The sequence below is a fragment of the Hyalella azteca genome, unplaced genomic scaffold (assembly GCF_000764305.2).
Source record: "Hyalella azteca isolate HAZT.00-mixed unplaced genomic scaffold, Hazt_2.0.2 contig13241, whole genome shotgun sequence".
In the NCBI taxonomy this organism is placed as follows: Eukaryota; Metazoa; Arthropoda; class Malacostraca; order Amphipoda; family Hyalellidae; genus Hyalella; species Hyalella azteca.
In genome coordinates, this window is record NW_025943170.1 from 354,459 (window position 1) to 372,475 (window position 18,017).

Sequence of the window (18,017 nt, forward strand, 5' to 3'; positions counted from 1 at the left end):
GACGGAAAGCAAAAGGAAGAAAATGCAGCCAAACACTTAAATCACTTGCAATAACGAAAAATGAGTACAACAGATATCGAGCGGAGACAGAAGGAGACTAACCGTCATTTGGATTGACGACAATCGCTTAGCTTGCAACTATCAATAAATATTTGCATTGATTCAACTCGGCAAAACCACAGGCTAGTGGTCTCGTAAAATTCCTCACAGACAGTGTGGGGATTTGCACGGAAAAAGGACGACATTTCCTGGCTAAAATAAACCAAGAAATGGAGCGATGGGTACGCGGTGCAGAGCTCCTTCGAGACACACTCCATCGTTGAGGCCGTGAAATGTTACAATCCTTACAGCAAAGCTTTACGGTCCAGCAAGGGTAGAATATATATATTCTATGTTCACAAATAGTGGATAAATTTCTTATATTACCTTAAATAGAAAAAGTATGCAAAAGAAAACAGTTGAAAGTCAGCAGGAGATCATCATTAAATTCGTGAGCGCCAACCCTGGTACATGGGAAATGAATGAAACGCTACAGCCATGTGCATGTGTATTTAATAAAGCGGCCGGTGAATTTCGTTGTCTACATTCGTCTTACAACATCAGAAAACAGCAAACAAGAATACCCGCGTTTCAAGATGAACTGTAAAATTTCATTCGTCGTCAATTGAAAAATTAAACGCAAGGGAAAAACCAAAATTTTTCACCAAATTTTGACTATTGCATAACAATGGTTGAGGAAAACGAAATTCGTGAGATGAATTATTTAATATCAGATACGATTGAATACTCAACATGACTAAACTCATGAAGGAGCCGAAACTCGAGGTTCGGCACCTTCAAATTTTTTCTGAAGATTATCAACTTACACAACGCTCCAAATATCAAGGAAATTTATTCAAAGATGCATCAATCCCATTATTAAATAAGGCTTCGTAACTCGCAAAAATTCCTCACCACAACGAGCAAACATCAAAGACAAAAGCCAATGACTTTGTATTGGCGATCGGAGCGCTTTCCTCAATCTACATGTTTATTAAAGCGACCCATTTAGTATTCAAATTACCCAGGCCAGCCATGCACGTGAACACAGATCCGGCGACTCAGCTATGGACTCCTTTGACTAAATTTTTAAGGGATAGCAAAGCGTTAAATCTGCATGCTGAACGACGAGTACTTTTAGCGACGAGTGCAATCCACGTGGATTCTAAGCATTCCATTTAAGAATGAAAAAGAACGTTTCAGTTTTCTTTTGCTGCATTTATCGACGGAAGAACATGGTGCACACTGTAGAGTGAATGATACGTGTCGTAAAGCTCCTTGTCTTTGTTAAGACTAAGAGCTTTATGACACGTAATACTATATAAGACCGAATCTAATAGCATTTGCAGGTTTTCAATGTTCACGGCTGAACTCTCGTTTTTATGTACCTGTTAGCTTTCAGGTCCAGCTAGTATTGATAGTAATCTAAGTTTCGGAATGAAACCGTACGCAAGAAATTTTTATCATTGTCAAAATAGCTATAGTTGCCTCTAACAATTTGTATATGAGATCAGAAATGTATTAGACGTTATTTTGATCGAAAGAAGATTTTAAAGTTCGTATTAGTTTCAGATATGTAAGAAAACAATATGTTCATTCAAGCATGAAACAAAGCAACGCCAATAATAACAAGTCAGCAAGGCCATTAAGATTAAATTTGATTGGAATTTTTTGGTTTCTAGATGTACCGGATTTTGAGTCATTCGTAGTTCACTGCAATCACCGTTTCAAACAAAAACTATGTCAACCGTTCATGCAAACTGTTCGTAGTCAGTACTTAGCAGCTTTCAATAGTCCTTTCACTCGTTGAAAAAAAAAAACACGCTTTCAGAAAATTCTTAAATTAGACGTTCCTGTCACTATATTTCAGGAAATATAGCGAGTCATCTAATTCAGGAGTATGGCTACATGAAATACTTCAATCACCAGGCAGCGCACGCTACATGAAGTCCCCTTGTGTCGCTCTAAAAATATTGGTTTAGTCGAGTTTTTCAAGGAGCCATTCCCTATGCCGGCATGCCCGAGTGTTAACTTTATCGAAGCAATTCGTTCCGCAGCATTGATACTCGCAGCAAGCGCGTTCACCTGAGCGAGTAGCAAGCCCTGCAAATATTGCTTCGCTCGATGCAAGACACCGTCAAGAAATTGTTCTCATATATAGACTTCGACGCCGATTTACAACGACGTGTTCCCGAGCGAGTTTATTTCTCAGCCCCGTTCTGACGCACCTTTATTGGAAGGAGGAAAATAGCCCAAAAATACGTTTGCCACCTTTGTTTTCGGCGCCATTCTGCTCAGTTTCATAAATTCAGCCATGGTCGAGACCAAGTCGGGATTGCATAAAGCTAGAGTTCTCCCAAACTCAATCTCAGCCGAACAGCGTGAGGTATTGAAACTCGTGGCTACGTAAAAGAAGAATAATAATTCACACGTTCCACTCCCCTATAGACAAAAAAAAAGAATTCGTATACGGCAAAAAAATTAAATATTTCAGCGAGCAGCTACCAGACGACAGGAAACGGTTCAATCACTGGACGAATAACTCTAACAGATAACTGTGAAGAACTGTCATCTGCGTGAGAAATATTCTCAGAAATACAGAGATGAAAATAGTACAATCATTTTGGCTAGAATAATGCACGAGTAAGATGTCTAGCGGTCAACATTTGTACCTTATTTTTTAGACTTCCAACTGCCCTAAAAGACGTAAACAAATTAGAAGGAGTTTCGCGTTTTTTAAACATTGAAGATATCAAAACGCCTCTCTAACTCTTCCGTGTGTGATATATAGAGATAGAGATAGATAGAGATAGATACAATTTTCAGGCAAAAGATGGATTACATCATGATTCTGATCGAATCATGCATGGAACCATGATTCTTGAACATATCATGATTTATCGCGGTAACGAAAGTCATCGGTTATGAACACAATATTCATGTACTCCAGAAGTACGAGTAAAACAGAGCCAAATTCTCACGTCGCAGAATCAATGTTGGATTGAAGTATCATGGGGCAAGTGCGACGTATTGATTTTCTAGATGATAAACGAGTTCCGGCGTCGGACGGGAGCTCGCAACAGGAGTCGTCACACTACGACGCTCACCCTCACTGTCTCCTCGTGCATCATCCCTTCCTTCCTCTCATTTAATGGGCGCAGAAAGTTGAAGATTAGTTAGCGCTTTTAGGAGTATAGTCAGTCTTCCGAGCTCGGCAAAGGTCTTTGTGTGCATCACAGCTGTCTTGGATGCTCTCGCATGATGAGAGCGCAGGCGACCCCTCACTCAAAAATCACTAGTTTGGCTAGCAACAAGTGATGAGAAATTTGCCTCCTAACGCGTTCGGACGTAATGTATTCTAGTGACAAGAAAGACAATAATTCAGTGAGGGTCGAAGTTACTGACAGCCAATACTCAGCCACAATATAAAAGACCTCGAATGAACTGATCAGAAGAAAAAGGCAGAAAACAAGTAGCAAAGTTCTGGGAGGAGGAAATCTCATATCGAAGCTAAACGGATTACAAGCCAAGTTGTGGGGACTGTGTGGCAGGAGCAGCAGACTTCCTGCACAACGAACGTAGTGTTCACCAAGAGTCTTCGAGGCCAGCAAGCAATATTACAAATAACATCGAGCCATTGAAGACGATCAAAGCTTAACAGGAATGAACAAATGCCATAAATACGAGTGTGTCCATAATTAAGTACCTATATTATTCTGTGATTGAATGAAAATTAGTAATAGCTGGTGGACTAAATCCCTCAAATTTATCTATAAAGCTTTCTTCAAGAAAATAAGGCTGTCAATTTTATTATAATAAATACTGCAATCTGAACGTAACATTTATTGAAGCATGAGTGGCCTGTGGCAAAGTATTCGAAGACTGCGGACGTGGCAAGCTAGTCAAAGGATTGACAAGTAATTTCCTGATGTGACCTGTGCATCAGGCGGTCCTCGCTCTCACGTGAAAACTTGCATAATTTATAGTCTGATTTCTTGTTTTTCCTTGATTAAGAATATCCTTAATGAAGTTTCTTTCCTACATATGTTTTATATTAACTTTAATGAGAATGAAAAATTATTATACGACGCAGCGGCATGAATTTTAAAATTTCCCAAGACAAGTGCCAAAATTTCAGGTATAATAATTACCCCAGGCCATGGTGAGCAAACACTCACTATCAAGTGTCAAAATTGAAAAGTATATAAACTGGGTCTATCAGAGCAAATGAATTAAAAAAAATTAGTTAGTAGGCTTCTAATTTAATGCTGAACGAATTACATAACCTTTACCATGCGGTAAAGAAACACACGGAGAACCTGTTCTTTATTAAAAATGCCTGCCCATCTGCTTTGCAATCTGATCTGGTCGGATAGCTTGCGCAAGGACCAGCCCACGAATATTTTTTCCAAGTGATCGCGTCTATATTTTTGCATTAACATCAAAGCCGTAGAATGTGAATTCCTTGTTCAGCGACGCCAGTCAATAAAGACCAAGAAACCCACGATGCGACTCTCAGCAGAAGCTCCGAAGAAAAACATCATCCGAATACGAATCTGTTCGTTTCCTTGAGCCATTCCCTTGACTTTTTCCGCCGAGTGATTCCTTTGTTTCCAAGGGTCCACAAGAAAGATTTCTGCAACCCCTCCACAAAAAGAAGAAGCATTTCCATTTTTATAAAACCTAGAACATTTCGATTGAAGTTGAACGCAGTTTAATGTTTGCCAAGGAGATGGTTTTCCAAGGGAAAAAACTGATTGATTGATCACTCTCTATAAAATTGGACAACAAGATCCTACTTTTTTCTTAAAAAGGATAAGATGGTGTGAAGGCAAGTCACGAGAGCTAAGAATTCATGTTGAACATAACATTTACAGTCGCGCCCTTAGTGTGAACGGTAGTTGAAGAAACAAATGAGCTGCTTGATGTGATAGTTATTCATCAGGAGCTCGTATCCGTGAGGTTTCCGCTGCAGGATATTTGCTGTACTTTTTGCAATGAAAAAATAGTGATGAGGAAACCAAAAATTCGCGAATCTGATGCTAGTTTTACAGTGACACCAGAATAACGATTAAATAAGAAAATATCGTTGATGATGAATTAATCAGTCTTAGCTACTGGGATTGCATAGAACATTAAAATAAAACACCCAATAATTTAGCATACAGTCGGCCAGAAGCGGCAAGTCATTCACCAAATCTTTAGTGTCCTCAGCTTCAATAATTTTATGCCCTACCCTGAACGACACACTGGACCTATAAGTTAGAGCGCTTTTGATGCCTCGTTCAAAGGGCCCAAGATATTAGAGAGATTATCACCTAAGGGCTCAATACAAATTGCTCTAAAGTGTTTAATAAGCGCCTATTTAAAGTATAAAGAAGATGATCATCACTCAAATCTCGTTGCCTCCAAGTCCTTAAAGTGTCAGTCAGGATCTAAGTAGGCCAGCCTCATGAAGACAAGTGAGCTCATAAAATCTGCACAAATAATTTTCACGGCATATCTAACCTATATTGAAAATTCTGGTAAATTTCGAGCAAATGAAGACATCAAAATAAAATTCATTACTTCGGAGACTTCAGTTTATCCGATTTTGAGAAGTAAATGGTAATACCTATGCGAAAAATACCGATTGAGTCGTTCCAAGTAAGTTGGGTGCTTCTAATACCACGATGCTCAACATGTCGATATTTCATCCCATGCCCAAGAGCAATCTCCATAACGACTCTTTTACTTCCTCAATTACTAGCGTGAACTCGAAACATTAGGTTCGTAGCATTGGGCCATCGGTTCGTAACATTGGGCCATCGGTTCGTAGCATTGGGCCATCGGTTTGTAGCATTGGGCCATCGGGTCGTAGCATTTGGCCATCGGTGAGGAATGGGAAGTAAATTTTGTTGAGGGTAAAGAGTCCACGTCGCTCACAGCCCCGCTTATAAATGACCTGAGGGTGACTGAGGCGTCACGAGAGGCTCTCGTTCTGAGCGCTTGTTTCTTAATGGCGCTCTAAATGACCTCTTAAAGAGCCTAGAGAAAATATTACGCAACCAATTATGCAAGATTAACGAGCAAGAATTATGCAAGATTAATTGAAACAGATGACGAAGCGTTTGGATAAACTTGCTTCTAAATGTAGTCACCACTTATATATAATAAGCTCGTATAAAATAGTATCAAGGGTACGGCTGAATCCCATTAGCGGAAAAGTTTGATGCATGATGCAGTAATAATTTTATACGATAGATTTTTTCTGTATGGTCATTATTAAATTGTTCTGATAAATTCAAGAAGTCAAAAAATCTTCCTTACTGAAGCTACAAATGTTCCTTAGGCCGAAGGAAGTAATGACCCTGTTATGGATAACATGAAGTATACTTGCTCATTCGATTTAGCTCTTGACTCCTTAATAGAACTCTATAGTGACTTAAAAATTCAGTGGCTTCTCTGAAATAATATGGTGGAGAAATCGCAAAAATTTAAACAACAGCCGTGGCTCATGAAACAAAAACACAGCTTCAAACGATCATGATGAATGCACAAAAAGCTAATTTTAACGTCGAACATTTATATTTTTACCTAAATGGAACAATTCAATCAATTCAGTGCGCATGCATGAGCGCCGACAGAGCTGGTCGTAACTTAACCGGACGCTTCAACTTTTTTCCGGTAGGTTAACCAAGCGTGCTAGTTATTTGATTGCTCCCTGGCTCACGCAGATCAAAGGGAATTTAAGTCGTTCAACCAGAGTGAATTGAAACAGCGTCGACCCCGCTGGGCTGAACCACTTTGCCCTGCAACGCTGCACTGACCAACGCTGCAACGCCCAACGCTGCACTGCCCAACGCTGCACTGCCCAACGCTGCACTGCCCAACGCTGCACTGCCCAACGACACTGCCCAACGCTCTACTGCCCAACGCTGCACTGCATAACGCTCCATTGCCTAACGCTCTACTCTACTGCCTAACGCTCCACTGCCTAACGCTCTACTACCTAACGCTTCACTACCTAACGCTTCACTACCTAACGCTTCACTACCTAACGCTTCACTACCTAACGCTTCACTACCTAACGCTTCACTACCTAACGCTACACTGCACAATGCTGCACTGGCCAACGCTACACTGTCCGGTGATTACCATAACTGAATTTTTTCTTCTCAAACCTGTGCTGCACTGCTCAACAGTACGCAGTTATGTGCACTGCACTTCTTTGCACTGCCTTCCACCGCACTGCAGTGCACTGCACTGCACTGCACTGCACTGCAGTGTCTTGCAAGATCCACCTAAGAAGGCCTGTGCTGCTCTACACCAAAATGCGTCAAAATAGTTCGAATTGAATCAAGGCCATTAGCAGCGCCAGCATGCGTTTAAGCAGAGAATTTCTCTCAATTTTAGTAGGTAACACATAATGCTCGGTGCATCATGAAGAGAGAAACCGAAACAGTTCTTAAATGCCTTGATTTGTTAGGACTTTTATGGGGGATGTGGTGAATGGCTTACTAATAGTATATTATTACCAGGAAAGATCTTCGACGCAGGCAATCTTCGACAACTGCAAAGTAGTCTATTGAACAGCAATGCAATTTCAAACAAAAATAGTCGCTCTTATCCTGAATCAGTAGTTTGCAATCAATATTTAGAGGGAAAGTTGCATAAAACAACTATTAAAGAGCCAAGAATCTACACTAGATGGTTTTTCACTATCATTTACCTTAATTATTGTAAAAATGTAGAAATTCCAGCATTTATTGAAATTTGCACAGTCTGATTTTTTGCACTATTAATATCAAGTCTGATTCACGACAGTAAAAAAATGTGAATAGTCAAAACATCAGCGTAACAATGTTTATTTGTGAATAAAGAGATATTTCTACGTAAGCTGAGAAAACGAGAAATGGCGGCAGCTCAACGACAGCTGACGCGCTGGAGCAGTCGAGAGTTGGAGAAGTTTGAGAGTCTGGCGAGATAAGGACAACTTTGTTCAATGAGAAACTTGACCAAGAAAAACACACAGAAAATCCACGAGTGGTTCCAACTAATGCGAATAATGCGAAATAAAAATATGACCAACTTCTTTTGAAGTCCAGCATAGAAGCGCTAAGGAATCACTGGGCGCTACTGTAGGTCTGGCGCTGCTGACAAAAATTGGCACTCCTTACCGGGCATCGCATTAAAGGTTCAAATAAATCATACGCACATCGTGCTGGTCATGCAGGTCACGCGAGTCAGGCAACACGTACGTCAGCGTTAAGACTGTGAAATAGGTAAGTAATTTATGTTTTTTCAGTAGTTTCCGACAAAATGTTTGTTTTAGATCAGTTTCTGCAGCATTTCTAACTGAATCGTGATTCCACAGCGTTATCAGACAGCGTCGTCCGTAAATCATAAAAAATTGCGGTAAATAATAAATAAAATAATGCACACAATATTGTCGAATTAGAGGTCCATAGCGAGATGACATAGCGTTTTGTATGGAAGTTGAATTTTTGATATCACAAAAATATCAAGAACGAAAACCAGCAAATTCACGCAATACGGGAAGCACTTTTAGATCGATACCTGGGATAAAAGCGATTATAAATACCTGACATATTCTAAGTGATAATTACACAGATTCGGTGAAATTTTAAATGAAATTCGACCGCATTAAAGACTCATTTAATATTAAGTTTTTGTATAATTCTATGAAGCCTTAAGGTCAGAATGCTGTTTTTATTGATCACGGAGCATTAAAAAATAGTGCACTACTTTAACATCAGCTACTTGTGAGTACTCAATAGTCTATATCGCATTGTGGATTATGCTCTTTTCAGTAATCGTACGATTATGAATACGGTACCTATAGGTTATTTTCGTTCAAAGCTTAACAGATATTAGAATTACCCGTCTCTGGTTGTCTCTTTTCAGTATTAACAATGGATTGTTCACGGCTAGTAGATTTTCACATTCAAAACTATCCCAAATAATTATGGAATAGTCAGTAAGGAAGTTGCTAACGCGTGGGCGCACAAGAGGGAAGGGGACTTCGGTAATGAGGCCGAGCGTGTGGTGCACTAGACAGCAACGTTGAGGGTGCGAGGGATGACACATGAATGCGCAATGGCGACATTAGTGCAAACTTGTCACTCCAGCGCCTGAATTGCCGCGCACAGCATCGGTCCATAACGCACGAGCCACGTCGAAATTCACAAGTTCCACATGAATCAATGTATAGCGTGTTCATTTAGAGGTTGGATGCTAAAATGCTTGACGATTATCAAAGTAAGTTAGCAAATTAACGAGTGAATCTTATTTTAGAATTTACTAGCAGTCGAAGAAAGAAATCCAAACTCCATTAAAGAGGTCATGGATTCTTACGCATGTTCCATACAGCAATTTTAAAGCTTCATAATCTTTTCATGCTACAAATCAATCATTTGATCTCCAAATTTGAGTGGAATACAGATAATGAAAACTTTTCGCATGAATGAACCCCTTATCCTACTGAACCTAATGAAATCACATTAGTAAATGGTTTCATTTTCAGTGAGTACTTTTCTCAACAAAGACCAGCATTTTTCTCATCTTTGGACCGACCAATCATATGCATGCATCTGCGATATGAGTTCCATTCAAAGAGCAACGGGTTAATATATTGTGCGTAGTCTCCGAGAAAAACGGTACTAGCCCAGGCTGAATATGAAGGACAAATTCTTTGGCTTAATCGTAATATCTTAGTCTCCTAAACAGAGACTGACGAAACGACAGCAAATTTCACTCGAGGAGCTCCAAGGAGGGGAGGAGGAAGCGTGAAGCAGTTCGACGGGATTGGGGAGCTCCAGAGCCGCACCAAATGACTAATTGCATCTCGAGGGACGACAGGGAGACCGAAGAGGAGACCGAGATGTCGGGGCGATAAGAAGCAGGTATTACATGGGCAGGGATGGGCTTACCAGCGACTGTAATGAGAACTACGCAGTCTCATGTCACTAGAAGACACCCGCGACCAGACAGTATACATGGGCGACCAAATGAATCATCCGTATGACGTGGCAGTAACTCTCACGCATGCATTATGCAAGCCACGAAGTCAAACAATGCGTATCCCGGAAAAAAATATGCACGCTGTTCTTCCGTGGGGTGATATATTCCATAAGGTGATGCTGTGAATTACAGGAAATAGTAAATTTGAATCCTTGGTTACGAGTTTTCCGAAGACGTTAATATTAGAGCGCTAATTATATAGGAGAAGAGGCCTATAAGATAAATGTGAGAATAAATTTTAACTTACCGATTTTTATAACTCGAAGAATTTTTACATTCGTGAAAGATTATGCATAAACAATTAAATTGAATCACCATCATCAAAAGGATATTAAGTGAATAACAATGAATGAGGCAACACTTAGAGATGGAACAACAAATAGACGTAAAGTTCATGTCTGATCACAAGCCAGGTATTATTCTAACCAATTATCATCCCAACATCTCAGCACATTAATTGAATATTGTCACGAAGTGTAGACGCAAAGTCAATTTTCATTTGTTCCTTCGTCGCATTTTCCACCTCGGATTCCGATTCAGTATCGTCTAAAACTATACAAACTTGCTTCTTTAGCTATTATTATTCACGAAACAAGTATCTTTTAATTTAAAAAACAATTGAACAGAATTTTCGTGCAAAATGCTTATAGAACTCAAATTTACGAGCCAATTTATAAGTTAAACAGATTATGAACACATACTTAGAAATCGAAATCTAACTTCAGATCACAAACTCCAAGCGTTCCAAAGTAAGAGATTTAGCGATGCATGCAGCCATTGCACGCAGCGTAATGCCGACGCAAGATGTCACGCCGCGATTAGGCTATTTTTCACAGCTATTCAGCTCAGTTAAAACTTTTTCAATCTAATATGCTAAGCTGAGTCTAGCCATAGTTCTTTCCAAGATTACGCAGAGGAATAATGAAAGAAAAACATGGGTGGCGTGCGCATGGAAATGAGGCCTGAGGCCGTGCTAAAAATGGAGATAAATCGTGCGCAGCAGAATCGGTCCTTATTACGGCCTGTTATATACGGCTCTTCATTACCATTATGCTTCAAATGATAATGAAGACTGCATGAATAATATCTTGCCCAGCTCCATTCTAGGCTGCATGATAACCCATAGCAAAGATTTTTATATAGATTTCTATATAGACAACAAATAAATTTAAAAGCACTATAGCGGTCTTCTTCAGCCGTAGAAATCGGGGTTTCAGATCGGTATAACTTTATGTAGGGTCCGAGTACAGCATAAATAATTAAATTGAACCAAAAATAATATGGTCATCAACCTAAAAATAATATGGTCGTCAACCATCAATAACTTTACACAAATGCTGCGAAAAAATGCAGCATCACTGCAACAAGCTGTAAACTATTGAACCCCATCAGGATGACCCATAACTGATCATGATTTAATGATATTATTTGATAGACCTGCTGTATAATTATCAAGATTATTTTTGGAAAATATATTTAGAAAATTTTTCAAGCTATAATAATTATAATTTGTTTAATGTAAAATTTACAAGATATTTATTCATAGCAAACTGTTGATTTAAAATCATCGAGTTTTTTAGAATATGCATTTTGGTTCTTATAAATGGCGTTCTACACCTCTATGGCGTTCTACACCTCTATGGCGAAAAGGTTTGCGGCATTTATTCGGTGAAAGAGCTAGCTAGGAGAGAGACAAATGAAAGAAGGTAGACAGAAGAGATCGTCAGACGTATGAGCTTGGAAGGGAAGTTATGCTGATTTTTTTCGCCATCTTGTAAGGTGAAGTCACTTCATTTTGATTTTACGTCAATTGAACTTCCTACATATATAACATATTAATAGTCAGCAGCGACCTCAATAGTACAGCTACCTATTTTTGCCGTGCGCTCATCACCATCTTACTACAGCTCTGGAATAATTCCCTGGAACCCATCTGCTCAAATTAGCACCTTCACGGATTTATTATTGTCCATCTAACGGACTTACCACTGGTGGCATAAGGTTTACTCATTGTGATGAAGATAATCAGTCGTGCGAGAATTAGAAGTGCTGCTGTTGCCAATAATGCCATGACGTAACATGTACGTCATTGAGGGTTCGTACGTTATTGGACGACAGTTGTCTGTACGAGTTATACCGATCTGGTGTTAGGTTTCCAATGTATGATTTAGGTTAGCAGATTGAACGGATCTTTACCGAAATAATGAATAACTTTTGTATGCCAATTTTTTCATTGAAATATTAAATTCAGATCCTTTCATTGTTCACAATATATTAATGGCTAAGCACTATAGCGCAATGCACAATAGACTAACTTTCATGGTAGTGATTCCCCACTACATTGAAATTCAAGTCATTTTAGCGTCAGATAATATAGCGTGTATAGCTTTTCTCTTGAATATTTATCAATGTTCTGTACGCTGAGTAGCGGAATCGTAGCTACGTATAAGTGCATTTCGGCACAGAGTAAAGCATGTCTGGTCTCAGAGGTGGAATACCAAAGTTCGATGCTCAGATCAACTTTCAACTCCACTATGAAACACTAACGCAACTTCACCGACATATTTTAACGGAGTTTCGTTTCTGAAAAATCCATTATACAGGATAAATGATCATATTAAGCTGCTCAGTTTAATTGTTGAGAGGAAATTCTGTGAACGAATTTTCTACTCAAACGAATAAGTAGAGGCAAGAATTCCAAACACTTTCAATCCAATTCAATTGAAGCGCATAAATGGTGGAAGTGAAATCTACGAAATCTATTTAAAATAAGCAAAAAATGTTCGTATGAAAATTTAACAATTTTCTGAAATCGTTAGGGATTTATTTCTAAAAAATTGATTGAAACTACTTCCAGGTATGAATAGATTTATAACAAAAATGCACAGTTAACTGTTGCAAACCAATAAATTTCACACTATGCGTTAAAACTATTTACTATTTAACGCCATCTAATCAGGTGGTGTCAAAATCTTGTGCCGTCTACTACTTTCCAAATCCCAACAAGTCGGCTATGAATCCAGTTGGCAACCCCATGAATACCCAACTGTTAGCTATTCAAATTCTTGTTCGCTAAAATGAGAGGTCGAAAATACCTACATCTCCCTTATATATCATTAATAGCAATATATGAACTGTCTGTATCGATTCTCATATTGAAATGCTCTGCCAATTCAGCTTTAGACGAGCTACTAAATATTACATGTTTCTAACGGAGTTCGAGGCCCTAAGATTACAAAAATAAGTTAGGAGTTTTGTGTGAGGTTTTTCCTCAATGGAATACTAATATCAACATCAGCCAGCTAACTTAGCTCCACTCCAACAAAGACGCAAGAAGTTTTGCAGCAAGGCTCGTCTTGCAGAGCGCGTGAGCGCCAAGTGACACGCGCGGCATTAGCGCGTTATTGAAAACCCAAGCCCTACAGCAGCAGCCCCAGCTACAACCCCACCCCCACAGCAGCAGCCCCAGCTACAACCCCAGCCCCACAGCAGCAGCCCCAGCTACAACCCCACCCCCACAGCAGCAGCCCCAGCTACAACCCCAGCCCCACAGCAGCAGCCCCAGCTACAACCCCAGCCCCACAGCAGCAGCCCCAGCTACAACCCCAGCCCCACAGCAGCAGCCTCAGCTACAACCCCACCCCCACAGCAGCAGCCTCAGCTACAACCCCACCCCCACAGCTACAACCCCAGCCCCACAGCAGCAGCCCCAGCTACAACCCCAGCCCACAGCAGCAGCCCCAGCTACAACCCCAGCCCCACAGCAGCAGCCCAGCTACAACCCCAGCCCTACAGCAGCAGCCCAGCTACAACCCCAGCCCTACAGCAGCAGCCCCAGCTACATTAGACTGAGCGCAGTGTGCACGGTTCAGGCAGTGAAACTCTGCATGCAATAGCAGATTTATAATTATTTCCTCTAAAGTTAATATCGTGAGTTACGCTCTACAAACGAGATACATACGTCATTTCATTGGTCTAACTTATCAGTTATAAATGTAAGAATTTATTGATAGACGAATTAAATGAGGTAATTTCGACCGATGAACGAGAAACTACGTAGTAATACATTCATCTGGTCGAAATTATAAGCCATTGAATTTTGAATGCTCCAATCTTCCACTAAAAAATATATTGAAAGGGATTTTTGAATGCTCCAATCTTCCACTAAAAAATATATTGAAAAGGATTTTTGAATGCTCCAATCTTCCACTAAAAAATATATTAAAATTGGAACAAAAAGCAAGAGAGAAGTTGGAAATAGCAGTCCGAACCACAAGGGGATGAATCATCAATTTCCGATTCGGCAGCCACATGGAGCGCTGCTCACAAGCATCTGCAATGAGCAAGAGCACCAAAGAGTTTCAATTGGCCTCTTGTGAGCTCCAGCTTAACGATTGGCACGATCTTAATGGTCCACTTTTGAGCCACTCGTCGCATAATTCAAGGTCGTTACCTCACCAACTGAATGGACAAAATTACATTTCCGAAGTTTAAACACATAAATCAATCGAAAACGCATCTACAAACAGGCGCTGAAATCGACAAGAATTGAGGGCAATATTGATCGTTGATCGCTCCCACAGAATCGAATGAAACGTAAATTATGTCACTCTTTCATAAAATGCATTCGACGTTATGGTATTCAACAAAAACGATCTCGATACTCGATTGGTAAGGAACGCAGAAATTCATTTTGCTTGTTGATCTTTACGGAAGAAGATTGTTCTCCTCGTTTGTAACCTCATGTCATACAATCGTAACAAGTTATCTAAATTACAATAAGTTGGACCAAAATCAAAATAAATAGAACATTACAACCAGACAGTTGTTTGCAAAATAAAATGGATTTCTAATTGAAGTTAAATGGAGTTAACACCGCTAAATAAATTCTCGAGAACGTACAATCATACAATGATCTCAGACGTAGCATACTCCATGCACATTGCCATCGAATCAATGTTTCCCCCATGGCAGCTTATGAATTGCTTTCTCTCATGAGAATACATGAATCTCTTTCTGGTGTCCAGGGCGTTAGGATTGCCCACAGCAATACAGGAGCGATATTGGAAAGCCATCACATGCACGAGGCTCCCGGCCAGTTGCAGACGCCACGTCACGGCGATGTGGCGACGAATTCGATAGATGCTGCGTCCGAGCGCTAAAATAAAATTTTTTTTGCCAGCAGCAATGTGGCATTTACGGATTTTAATTCATGTAAATTACCATTAAAACGAAAATGCAGGAAAAATTATTCAAATATCGTTAGGAAACAAAAAATAGTTGGATTAGTTTTCGAATACCTACTTAACATAAAGTGAGAAATTAGATACAATGACGGTAGTAAGTTAGTTGCATAATTGAAAAATTATATAACCTTCATGATGAAAATTATAGATCTACGAAACTTGGAATTGATTAAGCATTGAAGAGAAACATGCACTGAAAGACTTTAGCAACAAATGCGGAAAGCTGGGCTTTAATATCTAACGGGATGACGCATTGACGCGTGCTCACTTGTACGCTTGTGAGTTAAAAGAGGGTATACAATAGTAGTGTTCACTAGTATAGTATTACTAAATTACTGAAAGTATAGGATTATTGAGAGTACCGTCAACTGGGGTGACTTGGGCCACCACTACAACAGAAAAAAAACGGCAGCAAAACAAAATAAACGTTGGCCAAAGTCACCCCAGTCACTTTGGCCAACGTTTATTATTTTGTTTTGCTGCCATTTGTTTCTGTTGTAGTGGTGGCCGAAGTCACCCCCGGAGGCCGAAGTCACCCCAGTCCCAGTTGACGGTATGAGATTACTGAAAGTATAGGATTTTTCAAGTTTATGATTACAGAATTATCTGTCAGGTCATTGCATGGTCGGTTCTTACAAAAAGTAATAATATTCCTGGTCAGAATTAATGATCAAGGTTCCGTCTTGGTCATTAAAGACCGGAATAAAGTTAGCAGCCGATCAATCTAATTAATTAATAGCTTTCACTTGAAGAAAAAATTTTTCAAGACCGTCTAATGGTTTCACTGACTTAGATTTGGTGGAAATGAACTCTATTAATCTACGTATAATAAAAATCATCTGAGAATATAATTTCGAAGTTCGTGGGCATCTTCACTGTATAACTGATATTTAAAAAAAAAACAGAATTAATGTCAGTCGCGTCAATCGGACTCGGTTAACACTTACCCAATTGTTTGGTTTCATCTGTCAGGCAGCGTCAGTTCCACGGCTCTAAGCACCTGCTAAACACCATCACAGTAAAGCAGAAAAATTCATTTTTTTTGCAGTCTCATCCTCCTCTTAAACCGAATTTATTTCTCTTCAACTAGAAATATTAGCAAACACAATACGCGATCTTGTGGTCCCTAGAACAAAGCACACGAAGCTGCAGCTAAAGTTCACGTCCAAGGACGTAGCTGTGGTGAAGCCATAGACAATTCGAAGGGGCCGCAGCAGCACACACCCTCACAGTACGGTCACTCGAGCGACACTGACTGAGTTTAGAATTAGGATTGATGTTGAGATTCCACTAGGGTCCGAACGAGATGTTACTGCAAGCAGGAAGCTTGGCTATTGGTCTTGGATACCGCTTGAAATTATAATGCAGGACAGATTAGATATTATTTGCTATTTTTCATTTGTTTTCTTTTTATCAGGAGCTGCGGGGCATTCAGATGTGGCAATAGGTATAATGTAATTAGCGTGCAAATATTCATGGCAACAAACGCATGCTATCATGAAAATTAAAGACTGCAAACAAATTTATATGGACTACCATCATATGAAAATACTTCATTGTGTTAAACGGAATTACTTGACAAATTTCGGAATTACCTGATAAAATTTACCGGACCATTTTTGTGTAAAATTTGAAGGCAAAGAAATTTTCACCCTCAGGTAAACCCCCACAAACGTTGACAAATATAAGATATTCTCTACACTCAAAGGACCGGCCACGTTGTCATAAGAAAGAATCATATATGAAAAATGGGGGAACCACATCGAATATCATTAATTGTTCTGCTGCTGTCTTCGTCCAAAGATGACTGTGAAGCATTGCGGTGTTCTCCTGGTGAGTTTAGCTCACTCAAGAGTTATTGTAAGGTGCGTCGGCAGATTGTCTACCGATAGTTAATTAATTACACCCACCGACGACCGTCGAGTTAGCTCCCTTTAATCACCAAATTGTTCGTTTTGTTAAAGTTTAAAGTAAACCGATTCGAATCCCGCCTAACCCTTTACCGCCTGACATGAGTAACCGGAGCAATATTGTCACAAGCCTACTTCCCAAAAAGGATACGTTATGGTGAGCGCAAAATGACTTGCACTGGTGGTTGCCGCCACGTACGACAATTTTAAAGTGTTCTCTATTTTGTGCAAACGTCCTCAAGTTGCTATAAACAATAGTTAACGTATAATTTAATTTCAAAGCTATGTTCCCGGATAGTTACACACGGCAATAGAATGTTAAAATGTGATACCGACAACATAAAATCGTTTATAAAGGCCATTCCAGAACACATCATTCTTCAATCTCTCTGAACAGCTATCGACGCAATCAAGAAGTATCATATTCAAAGAAGAGGGTTTGTGATTGATGTTTTTGAATAAATTAACGCCTCCTTTAAATTTTCATTCATTTTTCAACTTTACCGCTCTCTGTATGAACAAATTTGGTATGAATGGCCATTATTGACGTGACAATTTTCTACCGACATTACATCTAATAATTCGCGCTTATTGGTGATAAGCACACTATAATAAATCCAAATATTTGTTATTTTGTAAAATTATTAGAATAATTTCCCTTATTTTACCGTTTGAATTTTCATTTACACCATTTGTCCACTGCAGCTAGAATGAGCGATGAAAATCCAGCGTTTTGAAGTTCAAGGTGCTTCAAAATTTCGAGGGCTCTTTCAACAATCTCGGCCGTTAGCTTCACTGA

General features: G+C 39.6%; 1 protein-coding gene across 3 annotated transcripts in view; it reads right to left on the reverse strand.

Moving 5' to 3' along the window:
* Positions 1-16,548, reverse strand: part of LOC108669702 (protein sax-3) — a 200,444-nt gene extending 183,896 nt beyond the window's left edge. For all 3 annotated transcript variants that reach the window (XM_047883573.1, XM_047883572.1, XM_047883571.1), the window contains exon 1: positions 16,256-16,548. The gene's annotated coding sequence lies outside the window, so the exon portion shown is untranslated. The remainder of the gene's footprint in view (positions 1-16,255) is intronic.
* Positions 16,549-18,017: the final 1,469 nt, after the last annotated feature.